This window comes from Thalia democratica, unplaced genomic scaffold (genome assembly GCF_965202585.1).
Source record: "Thalia democratica unplaced genomic scaffold, ktThaDemo2.hap1.1 HAP1_SCAFFOLD_1094, whole genome shotgun sequence".
Lineage (NCBI taxonomy): Eukaryota > Metazoa > Chordata > Thaliacea > Salpida > Salpidae > Thalia > Thalia democratica.
The window spans coordinates 1-10687 of NW_028140012.1; the positions used below are offsets into that span (position 1 = coordinate 1).

Genomic DNA, 10687 nt, shown 5'->3' on the forward strand with positions numbered 1-10687 from the left:
ATAACTTGTTGTTACTATTGACTACGTTTAAATGTTTGATTTTATACGTTTAAATGTTTGAATGAAACAATATTAATATATTGAGTTATATTAAGATTTTTTTGTACTTATTTTTAATGAATGTTTTCTGGGTTTACACAAGTGACATGACATAAGAGTCATATGGGGTGTGGAGCAACATATATTGCCTTGTATACCGTTATCACTCGTACTTCAACATTCTATTTTTGATGTATTAACATAACTGCATATTTTAAGATTGAATTTAATATATTAGAGGTAGTTTAAATTGCTGTGTTCCGCTAGGACGTGTTATTTCAGATATTTTAGTTTTTGCAGATTCGTAACTTTTTGAGCTAGCTACGTCCCTGGTTGTACCCTATACGACAGATACAAAACTACATTTACTAACCAATATTTCAGTCATAACTATTTTACTATTTACTGTTTTCATTATCAGGTCTGGCACAAATAGGAGGCATGTGTCGTAGAAAGGAAAGTTGTACAATTAACGAGGACATTGGTCTTGGACTTGCTTTTACTGTCGCTCATGAAAGTGGCCATAGGTAGGTATTGTATATCGTTCTAAATACCAGAAAGTAGTACTTCTATTAACCTAAAAGATTACAACTTAACTTTTTAATTTCATATAGTCTTGGAATGAGAAATGATGGTGAAAGCAATACGTGTAATTTGAGCGAAGGAAATATCATGTCACCTACTTTAAATCTCAAAATGGGGTATTTACTTGGTCCCAATGCAGTAAAGAGTCATTAAAAGATTTCCTAAAGTAAATAATTCAAATTCTTCATAAGACAAAAGCTTGAAAATTGCTATCAAACATGAAATAACATTACTTGCTAAAAGGTAAAAATTTCTTCTAAATTTGTTTTATAAGTATACACTTTTTTCAGGAGTTCAGACAGTTATTGTATGAATGACAGTCCATCTGAAATAACTTCTGATTTCGATTATCCGTTACAGCAACCGGGACAAACTTATTCGGCTGAAGAACAGTGTAGATGGCAGTTTGGTAACAAAACACAATTTTGCAAACACAAATACAAACATGGACTTCTTAGTTCTAGTAAAATTATTTTTAAACAAGTCAACTTAAACTATGATAAAAAACATGTAAGCTTAGTAGTTAATTTTGAGCATAGCTTGATTTCTTTATGATCTTTATCTATGCTTCCGCTATTTTAACGTAAAAAGTCAATTGAAATACTTCAAAACGTATTATTCGCCTTTAAATTACTAAGCCTTTAAAAGGTGTTACAAAACAGACAAGCAAACGTAAAAATAATTTAACTTGTCAACATTTTTACATGCTTCTTTTAGAAGCTATATACGAATGTACATTAGTTTACAGATAAAAGCGAGCAAAAAGTATAAACACTTTATACTATTAAAAAATCTTTTTAGAACAAAACTTAATACATACATACTCAAAAAGTTCATTATTTTAATGAGCTACGAAGGTAGCTAATAAAAAAAAATTAATTCAATATAAAAGTATTAAAGTTAAAATTTTTAAAGTTTTTGCACGCGCTAGCCTAATAAAATACAAATTTACTTGTTTTGCAACTCTTTAAAATATAAAATGTTGTTGTTTTTATGCCACCGTATGTAATTAGCTGGCTTTAAAGATATTGTAACACAGTAATTAAAGCCGTTGTAGATCGTAAAAATAGTAAACTAATTGCAGCTGATTAATTTTCAATCGCTAATTGCTTTTACTGTAAAATAGTTAAACTATTGTACTGCAGCTGAACATGTTTAAAATAAAAAATACAACCTGGATTAAAACAGAGCTTAACATTTAATGACCTAAAAAAACTGATTAAAACAACTATTAAGCCAGTTTTATCAGCGGTTTCATATTAAAACAAAACTTAATTACCAGCAAAGCATGTTCTTAATTGATAAAAGAGAGAAAAGTTAACTGCTTATAACCTGCCAACTATAGAAAAACAAACAATAAAGCGGTAAGTCTTTTTAGATACGAACTTTATGTTTGCACAGCTTATTAAACTCAGTTGATATTTAATATTTTAATTTACTTTTCGTTCGATCGAATTATTTTGTTTATTTTTGCTAAGAGTTAGTTAAGCAGCATTTCAAAGTTAACATAAGACTTTATTTGCTGTTTATTAAAAACATAATCTAAACTATTCTTAACATAATTGTTTAACAAACTTTAACAAACGGATATACTTTAAAATAACATTATTTCTAATGTTCATATTTTCTGCAAACCATACTATACATTTTACCATATATATATATATATATATATATATATATACATTTTACCTATTTAAACTTATAGCATAATAATTCTACTTAGGAAGGAATATGTAAAACTTTATGGTGTGGGAGGGGAGAAATTTGTGAAACAAAATATATGCCAGCTGCAGAAGGTACTAAATGTGGACACAATCTTGTTAGTAGTTTATGTATATATAGATACAAAATATATATGTATAAAATTACTTTAATGCATGCTATTTTGAAATTTAGATATAACATGCTATTTATAGAAACCATCTAAACTATTATATATATTGTTTTTTTTTATTATTCAATAACTGTTTGTAATTCAAGTAAAAGAACTAGCAAAGTAAAAGATATTATAATTTAAACAGTAACTTTTAATAATGAAATAAATTTTTCTTTATCAACAAAACCTTTTAATAACAGTGGTGCAGACGAGGCGAATGTGTCACATTAGGGGAAGTCCCAAGAAGAATAAACCGAAGGTGGAGCAAATTTGATAATTGGTCATCTTGCTCGAGGACTTGTGGCCGCGGTGTCCGATGGAGAATTCGGCAGTGTTCCAGTTCTATTTTACCTATAAAGAATAGAGTACTGTATGCCAAGTTTTAATTGTACATCTTTATATTTATGTCCACACATAAATATAACTTGTAGTAAAATTTGCTATAGAACCATAAATGATAACTTCTGTTAACCAGATTGTGACAGCCCCAAGCCTCGGTTTGGGGGAATTCCCTGTAATGGCGAAGACAAACAGTACGAAATTTGCAATCCAGAGGTAAATTTTGTTTCTAATTGCTGAGTTTTTATTTACAGCATTTTGATATTAACTCCTTTGAAACCTAGGATATTATCAGGAGTTATTTAAATTATTAGTTCAATAGTCTATCAAAATTCAGGATTGTGAACCTTCACCAAAGACATTCAGAGAGCAACAGTGTTCAAAGTTTGATTCAAAACCTTACAGAAGATCTTATTACAAATGGGTACCTTTCACTAAATTCGCTGCTTTTGGTTAGTTAAAATAATTTAATAGTATTTATATAATGAAAATAATAAAAACATTTACTTAAAGTTTATGATAGCCTTAACTTCCGAATTTTCTGAAACACAAATTATTACTTTTGAGTTAACTCAGTTGTAAAAGTTGTTATACTTTAGCTTAAAAATTTATCTCAGCAGCTTTTTAAATAGTTAAAACTAAAACAGATACGAATTTTATATTTAGGTCGAGGACAATGTGAATTGTTATGTAAAGCTGAAGGATTCGGATTTTTCGATATGTTAGCTGATCAAGTTATAGATGAAACACCTTGTACTGAAGACAAAAATATGTTATGTATTCAGGGCAAATGCATGGTCAGTTTAAGTAGTTTTCTAGAATATAATTTATTTTAGTTTATTTAAGTTATTCAAAGCATGAACATAGAGTGTAATTGAATATATTTTTAACCGTACTTTTCAACCTTTCTGTTAGTGTTTTTAAGATTAAAAATAAGTTTATTTAATCAATTTTGTTGGTTTTCATATCTTTCAATAACTAATCGAATGTCGAAAGTAGCAAAATTATTATAAAAGTTGCATATCTAATAATTATTAAAAAAAAATTGGTATGCTAAAATATTTAAGATTTACACCGAATTTGTTACAAAATAAAAATTCTTAGTTTCGAAAATATATGCCTAATTGAAATTAATTGTGTGGTAAAAACAAATTTTTATACTTTTACTGGATTAGGGTTGATTGGTTTAATGAACTTACTTGTTTAAGTTGAAATACAAAAGATAATTGCTATATACTGTTTGTTTAATTGTATTCCTATTGATTAAGAAATTGTATTTGCTTTTGTTACAGAGAATAGGTTGTGACAATATAGTAAATTTAAACGCGACCATAGATGCATGTGGTATTTTGTAATGGTGACAATTCTACATGCCAAATAATAAGTGGTGTCTACGATAGAAAAGTCGTCAATAGCGGTTTGTTTGAAAATTTTTAAAGAAATATAAATGTATTTTTCGGACAAAATTTCGTTTAAAAATTGGTACGATCAAATTTGAAGTATAGCATAAAAAATATATCCTTAAGCCAAAAAGTTTACTCATGAAATAGAAACATTTAAGTATTTTTTAATATTTGCATAAGAAAATATTTAATTACAATCTAAAAATGAAACAATAGATCTGCTTTTTTATTTCTTGTTTTCCTGAGTTAAGATCAGTAATAGTTTAAATATCGGCAAAAAGTTATAGGCTAAAGTTAATTCAGAACTAAGTTAATAACAAAGGTTATGTAACATCAGCCGGCTTTCGAAAATTTTGGAATTTGTAGTAAATTTGCTTTTCCTAATAACTTTCTCACATTTAACAATGAATGCAGGGTAATACAGAAGTTGTTCACATTCCAGCCGGTGCGCGAAAAATTAAAATAAAAGAAAATAAATGCTGCACTCACAGCTATATTGCAGTGAAAATACATACACAAGAAATACTAAGTTAGATGCTGTTTAACTTCTACCTAATGTTTTTATTAATAGATTAAAAAATGTTTTGTAAATATTATCAATGATCGATTTTATTTAATAAAACAGTTGGATTTTAATTTTTAAAATGAATTTGAAAACATTAGTTAATAGAAAAAAAATGTTTTAAGAGAAATTGTTATATGTTTATAATTTATTTTCCAGATATTACCTCAATGGAAAGTGGGCAGTTAATATGCAAAACCGAAATTTAGTTCCATTGTTTAACTAGTTTACAAGATGATTCTTTAAGCAAGCGACACTAACTAGCGTGAAAGTTAATTATACCATTTTTTGTAGTGTGTTTACTAACCATTACAAAGTAGATTAGATAAAAATTTAAAGTTTGTTTTTATGTCTATCATCGTAATGAACTTTTAGATAGTTGTTAACTAACTTGAGAGATATGAAACTATATGTTCAATGAAAAAGACTTGCTAACAAACATAGCAAACAGCGTATTATAATATTTATAGAGCCTTTATATACTACGCACCTGCATTATTACTATAATAGAATCATTACGTCACTATACCAAACGCTTGTCAGCCAATTAAGTTTAGCTACAAAATGTTTGCTATTATTATATTTGTTTTTATTGATTCTTTTTTCCGGTACGATTGTACTTGAACTGCCTTTGTTTGCAGTTGGTAATTGAATTTTCAAACATAACAGGTTTTGAGAAATGATTAGCCAGTAAAAAACTAATACTCGGAGCTTAAACTTTGTGTATTAGTTTTAAACTTTTTTAAATATATCAATAAAAATTTATACTAAAAAAAAATTTACTACAGGATCACATACTCTACAAGTAAGTTGTATTAGGAGACAAATATTAAAAGGAGTCACACAAAAAGAACAAACAGTATCTGACTATTACTGCAAATCATCAGATAAACCAATTGTTATTACAAGGCGTTGTAACATTGAAAAATTTCCAGCAAGGTTTGAAATTAGTTTAATTAGGATGTAAATTTTAGGCTATTGATAAATATTAAAAACACTAGCACTAAAAAGTGTCTCTTGGTTTAAAGATATTTTTCTTTTTATCTCTTAAATTGAAATATATTTAGTTTACTCTGTAAAATATGTTTTCAATCAACAAAAAACTAAATCATAATACATTTACGAGTAACTACAAAGGTGTTATCTTTTTTATAGTTTCCTAATTAAATAAAATAAAAAAAAAATCAAGGTTGTCATTAAAAAAGGGTTTTGGAACGAAAAAATTATTTTAATGCATCCAGATAAAAACTTTTCTAAATATAACTATAACTTTATTTACCAGATGGGTGTCGGATGATTGGGGTGCATGCAGCAGAAGTTGCGGAGGCGGCATAAAATCGAGGCAGGTCAAATGCATGTCATTAACTGCATCCAGGGACCTTTTGTTTCCAAATTACGAATGCGTGACGTCATCAAAACCTGCAACGACGCACTAATGCAACTCTGGACGTAATTTGGTCCTCCCCAATGGCACACCGGCCCATGGTCTAAATGTTTGTAAATTTTATTATATTAAATTAAGTTTCGTAGTAGCTACATGTGCTGTGTACTTATACAAATGTAACATACTTAAACTGCATTTAAAATTATTCAAGCAAAAATATTACCCATTGTATAAAAGTTTATATTATTTAAACTTTTGAACAGTTTTTTTTTACGGTGCATCATTTATTTCAAACATATAACAAAATACATTTCATTTTAAAGGTTTATTTTAGTACTTACGTATTAAGGCTCATCAGACATTATATCTTACTGAGTTTGAATGAATAGAAATTGAAATAAAATCATACTGTAGTTTAAAGTTTTAAAATATAAAATGACGTAATAATCGAATGTTAAAAATTAACCAAATGCTTAATGTGTATACTTTGGTATAATAATAAAGCTAATTAGATTAAAGCAATCTAACATAAACTAACGATAAAAACTAACATTAAAACTACACTTTTATATATAATTTACATAACAAGAAACGTCATTTTAACTTTAAACTACAGTATGATTTTATTTCAACTTCTATTCATTCAAACTCAGTAAGATATAATTCTGATGAGCCTTACTACGAAAGTATTAAAATAAACTTTAAAAATTAAATGTATTTTATTATATGTTTTATTTAAACTTTATAAGAACTATAAGTTTTCATTAAATAAAGGTTTAAATTTCTGATTTAGTAGATAAAAATTATTTTATATCGTTATTTTCTTAACAAAACTCACAATTTACAAATTCACCTGGTAATTTTTTATACATACAGTAACCTCTCGGATCTTTACGCACTCGTGACGTTACGCACTCTCGTTTAGTTACGCATTTCAGAATTCTATAAAATTCAGAAAATAAAAATTTTAATTTTTTTTTAATATTGCACAAATCAGTTTAATGTTAAATTTTTAAATTAAAATATGTTTTTGAATGCTAACACACCTCTCATTAATTGATAAACATTAAGTTATACCTCAGTATATCAGAAATTTTGTAAACAATAAGAGATTAAATCAAAATTCTGAGATAAACATGACTGTTTTTAATAATGAAAGTATAATGAAATAATGAGAGTTTAAAACACAAAGAAAAAATACAGCAGTCTTGCATTATATATTAATAAACACTATTTTATAATTGTAAAGAAATGCTTAATTTTATATTGAATTTGCTAAGTAGAATAGAATATAAACGTCACATATAAATACAGATAAAGATAATTTCTACTTATTATTAAAATAGTAAATTATTTCTATTCGTATTGTTATTTTATAGAAATTCAAATCCTTTTTTTATAATATATGTATAGTTTTATCTGTTGTTTTCATATTTATAAATTAAGTAAACAAATTGTTAAAAGTGGAAAGTGCCCAGTCTGCTTTTAACTAGAAGCAATATTAAAAAACAGCCATTTTAGTGGGTATATTTGGTACCTCTTGTTTCTTTACGATCTCTCATATCTTTACGCACTTTTTCTGTGGACACAATGTGCGTAAATAAGCGAGAGTTACTGTAATTTAAAAGCAAGTTGTTTTCGTCATTGTACTTTTGACACTAAACTTGTTTTAAAACTTACAAGTGTACAAATTTAAAAATGTCAGTCATAATTAATTGTTTTTAAGAGAAGTGTTTACCAAGATCTTGGGTGATATGATTTATCTTAAAGAACTTTTAACAGCATGTCATTCTGTGGTATCGATATATTTTTAGGTTTAATTATGTTTTGTGCCATTTTAATCAACTTTCTATAAATATGTTTTTTATAACAAGTTATTATATAAAAATCTGAAATAAGATTAATCACTTCACTAACACCTAGTTCTTTATACTTTTAATATTCAAATGTTAAGTCTTATAGAAACCTAAGTTAAATTATTTCCATTTGTATCCAGTAAATATTTGAAACTTTTATAATTAATCTTTATCAATTTGTTTTTGTTAAATTATTTTTATATTACACTTTAAGTTTAAAACAAACAAAGAAAAAAAAGTTGTTAAATCATTTCAAAAAAATAAATACTTAACTTACTGATATTTTTGTTATGTTTATCATCTATAAATTAACAAAAACTTCTTTAAAAGTTTATACTTCTAATTATATTAAGTTTTGATACATTACAACAGTGTTCTCGACGTTGTGGGCAAGGATACCAACATCGAACTGTTTTCTGTCAATCAGAACTTCAGACACTGAGAAGCATTAAATGTATAAACACTAAACCAATCAGTAGACAAAATTGTCTTATTAGAAAGTGCAGAATGAAAAAATTTACTTGGCAGTGGACATCATGGGGACAAGTAAGTAAAATTGTTTTAGTATGCAGCCTTTTACAAACTAAAAAGTTTAATATCTAATTTATTTCTTATACATAGAAAACTTAATCGAAAATTTACTTTCGGTTGTTACGAAAACAGTTCTGTTTAGTTTAAATTTCAATAAAAAGTTTCTATCAAAGTAATAGAGAGCAAAAAGTTTTACAACAACTTGTAAAAAGACTGTTTACTTATATAAACATTACGTAATCCCAAGCTCTTAAAAAAATCCTTTTGTTTCGTGTTTACATTTGGCAACTGCAAAAATCAAACATCGCTACTTATGTTTTAGGCTTGCAGTAAATTTTTACTGCAAATATTGTTAAAAGGGGCGCAAAATGTTATTGAATGACAGTTTTTTCCTCTTGTATTTAAAATCGTTCAGTTACACTGACAGCTAATTTTTTACAATACTTAAAATTTTCAAGTGTTCGAAATCTTGCGATGAGGGCATTAAAAGAAGGCAACTGAAATGTACTTACAAGTCGAGAAGCGGCAAGATCTATCACGTCCGCTCCAAACGATGCAAGCGAATCAAAAAGCCTACCGACTGGAAAGCCGACAGGACAGCCATTTGTTTGGTACGAAGTTGCCTGACAACCGTTGCCATGACAACCACTCCAACAACCACCACTGTCAGGACGACGAGTGAAAGATTGAGACGGATTGAGGTGAATGAGAGAGAATCAGCTCTAAAAATAGGTCTCACTTGGAGCAAGCTGGATCACTGGCAATTGGCAACAGGTTAGAATAATAAAGTACTATTTGCTTATATTCAGCAGAATAACTACTAATAAAAAGTTTTTTATCTTATTAAAATCCACTTGTAATTTAGTTTACTTCTTATAAAACACTTAAAACTCACTATTCTTTACCTTTTTTTACTATAATTTTGAATATAAAACAAATAGAAACTACTAAATTAGAATATTATCTGAAAAAAATATTCATTACCAAACATTTGTTAAAATGTTAGAAATTGTTCTTGCTAACTGAAATATTTTTTTTCAGTGTTTAGTAAGTTGTGGTGGCGGATACCAAATGCGAATTGTCAGATGTCTGTTATTCGGTCGACCCTCGGTTAAATGCCGGCCCGGGCAAAAACCGGATATTCGAAAACCTGCAACACCAACAAATGTCCTGCCGATAACAAAAGTGGGATTTTGATATTTTTGATTCGAGCATTAAGCTCGTTACAACTAGAACTTAGCGTGATGAAATTGTTTAACCAAATCTCGAAAGAGGTTATGTCGTGGTTATGACGCAACAATTGAAGCTTTCTTTTCTTTTATGTGTCGTTAAATTTATGATCAGCCCAAAAAAAAAAAAAAAAACTTAGTTATTTAGTTGATTTTGCTCGTATAAGTAAAATATACTTAAATACTATCAACTAAATCTTAAAAAAATATCTAGTTCATATCTGAATTTTAGAAGTAAATTTACTGTTTTCTAAACTTGTTTATTTTATTCAGACAAGTGTGTGGACAATTTCAAATGGTGTTACCTTGTACCAAAAAACAACCAGTGTTCACACAGTTATTTCGGTAAAAACTGCTGCGAAACTTGTCAAAAAGCTCAAACTAAATCAATCAGCTACCGGTAGTAGTATCCATGAATCGATGTAGAAAATAAAAAAGTTGTTGAAAAATGAATTATAGAAGAAATAGAGAAGTTGTTTGAAGCAAGCCAAATTAAAGTCATTAGCATTTTATATGTTTATTGTAAATTCCTTAGTTTATATATTTATGTATATAAAACGAGTAAAAAAAATGTCAGTCGATTAAAATTTCACCAGTTTTTAAATTTAAAAAAACAGCTTAATCACTGCCCAATTATAAGTTTTATAACATTTTTTCATTACTTTTAAACATTTTCGTTTTAGAAAGCTACAAAATACAAGAATAAAAGAACTAAATATAAGTATAGGTAATTTATTTTGTTTTGTTTTAAGACTTCAAATATAAAGACAATTTATAAACTTAACACCCATTTGTATCAAAATAAATAGTTTCGTACAGCTAATTAAATTTTACAGATATACCTTTAATTCATAAATATTGATAACTTAAATTTACAACA

General features: G+C 27.4%; 1 pseudogene; it reads left to right on the forward strand.

Moving 5' to 3' along the window:
* The first annotated feature begins 460 nt into the window (after positions 1-460).
* LOC145847792 (A disintegrin and metalloproteinase with thrombospondin motifs 18-like) lies at positions 461-10211 on the forward strand (annotated as a pseudogene).
* Positions 10212-10687: the final 476 nt, after the last annotated feature.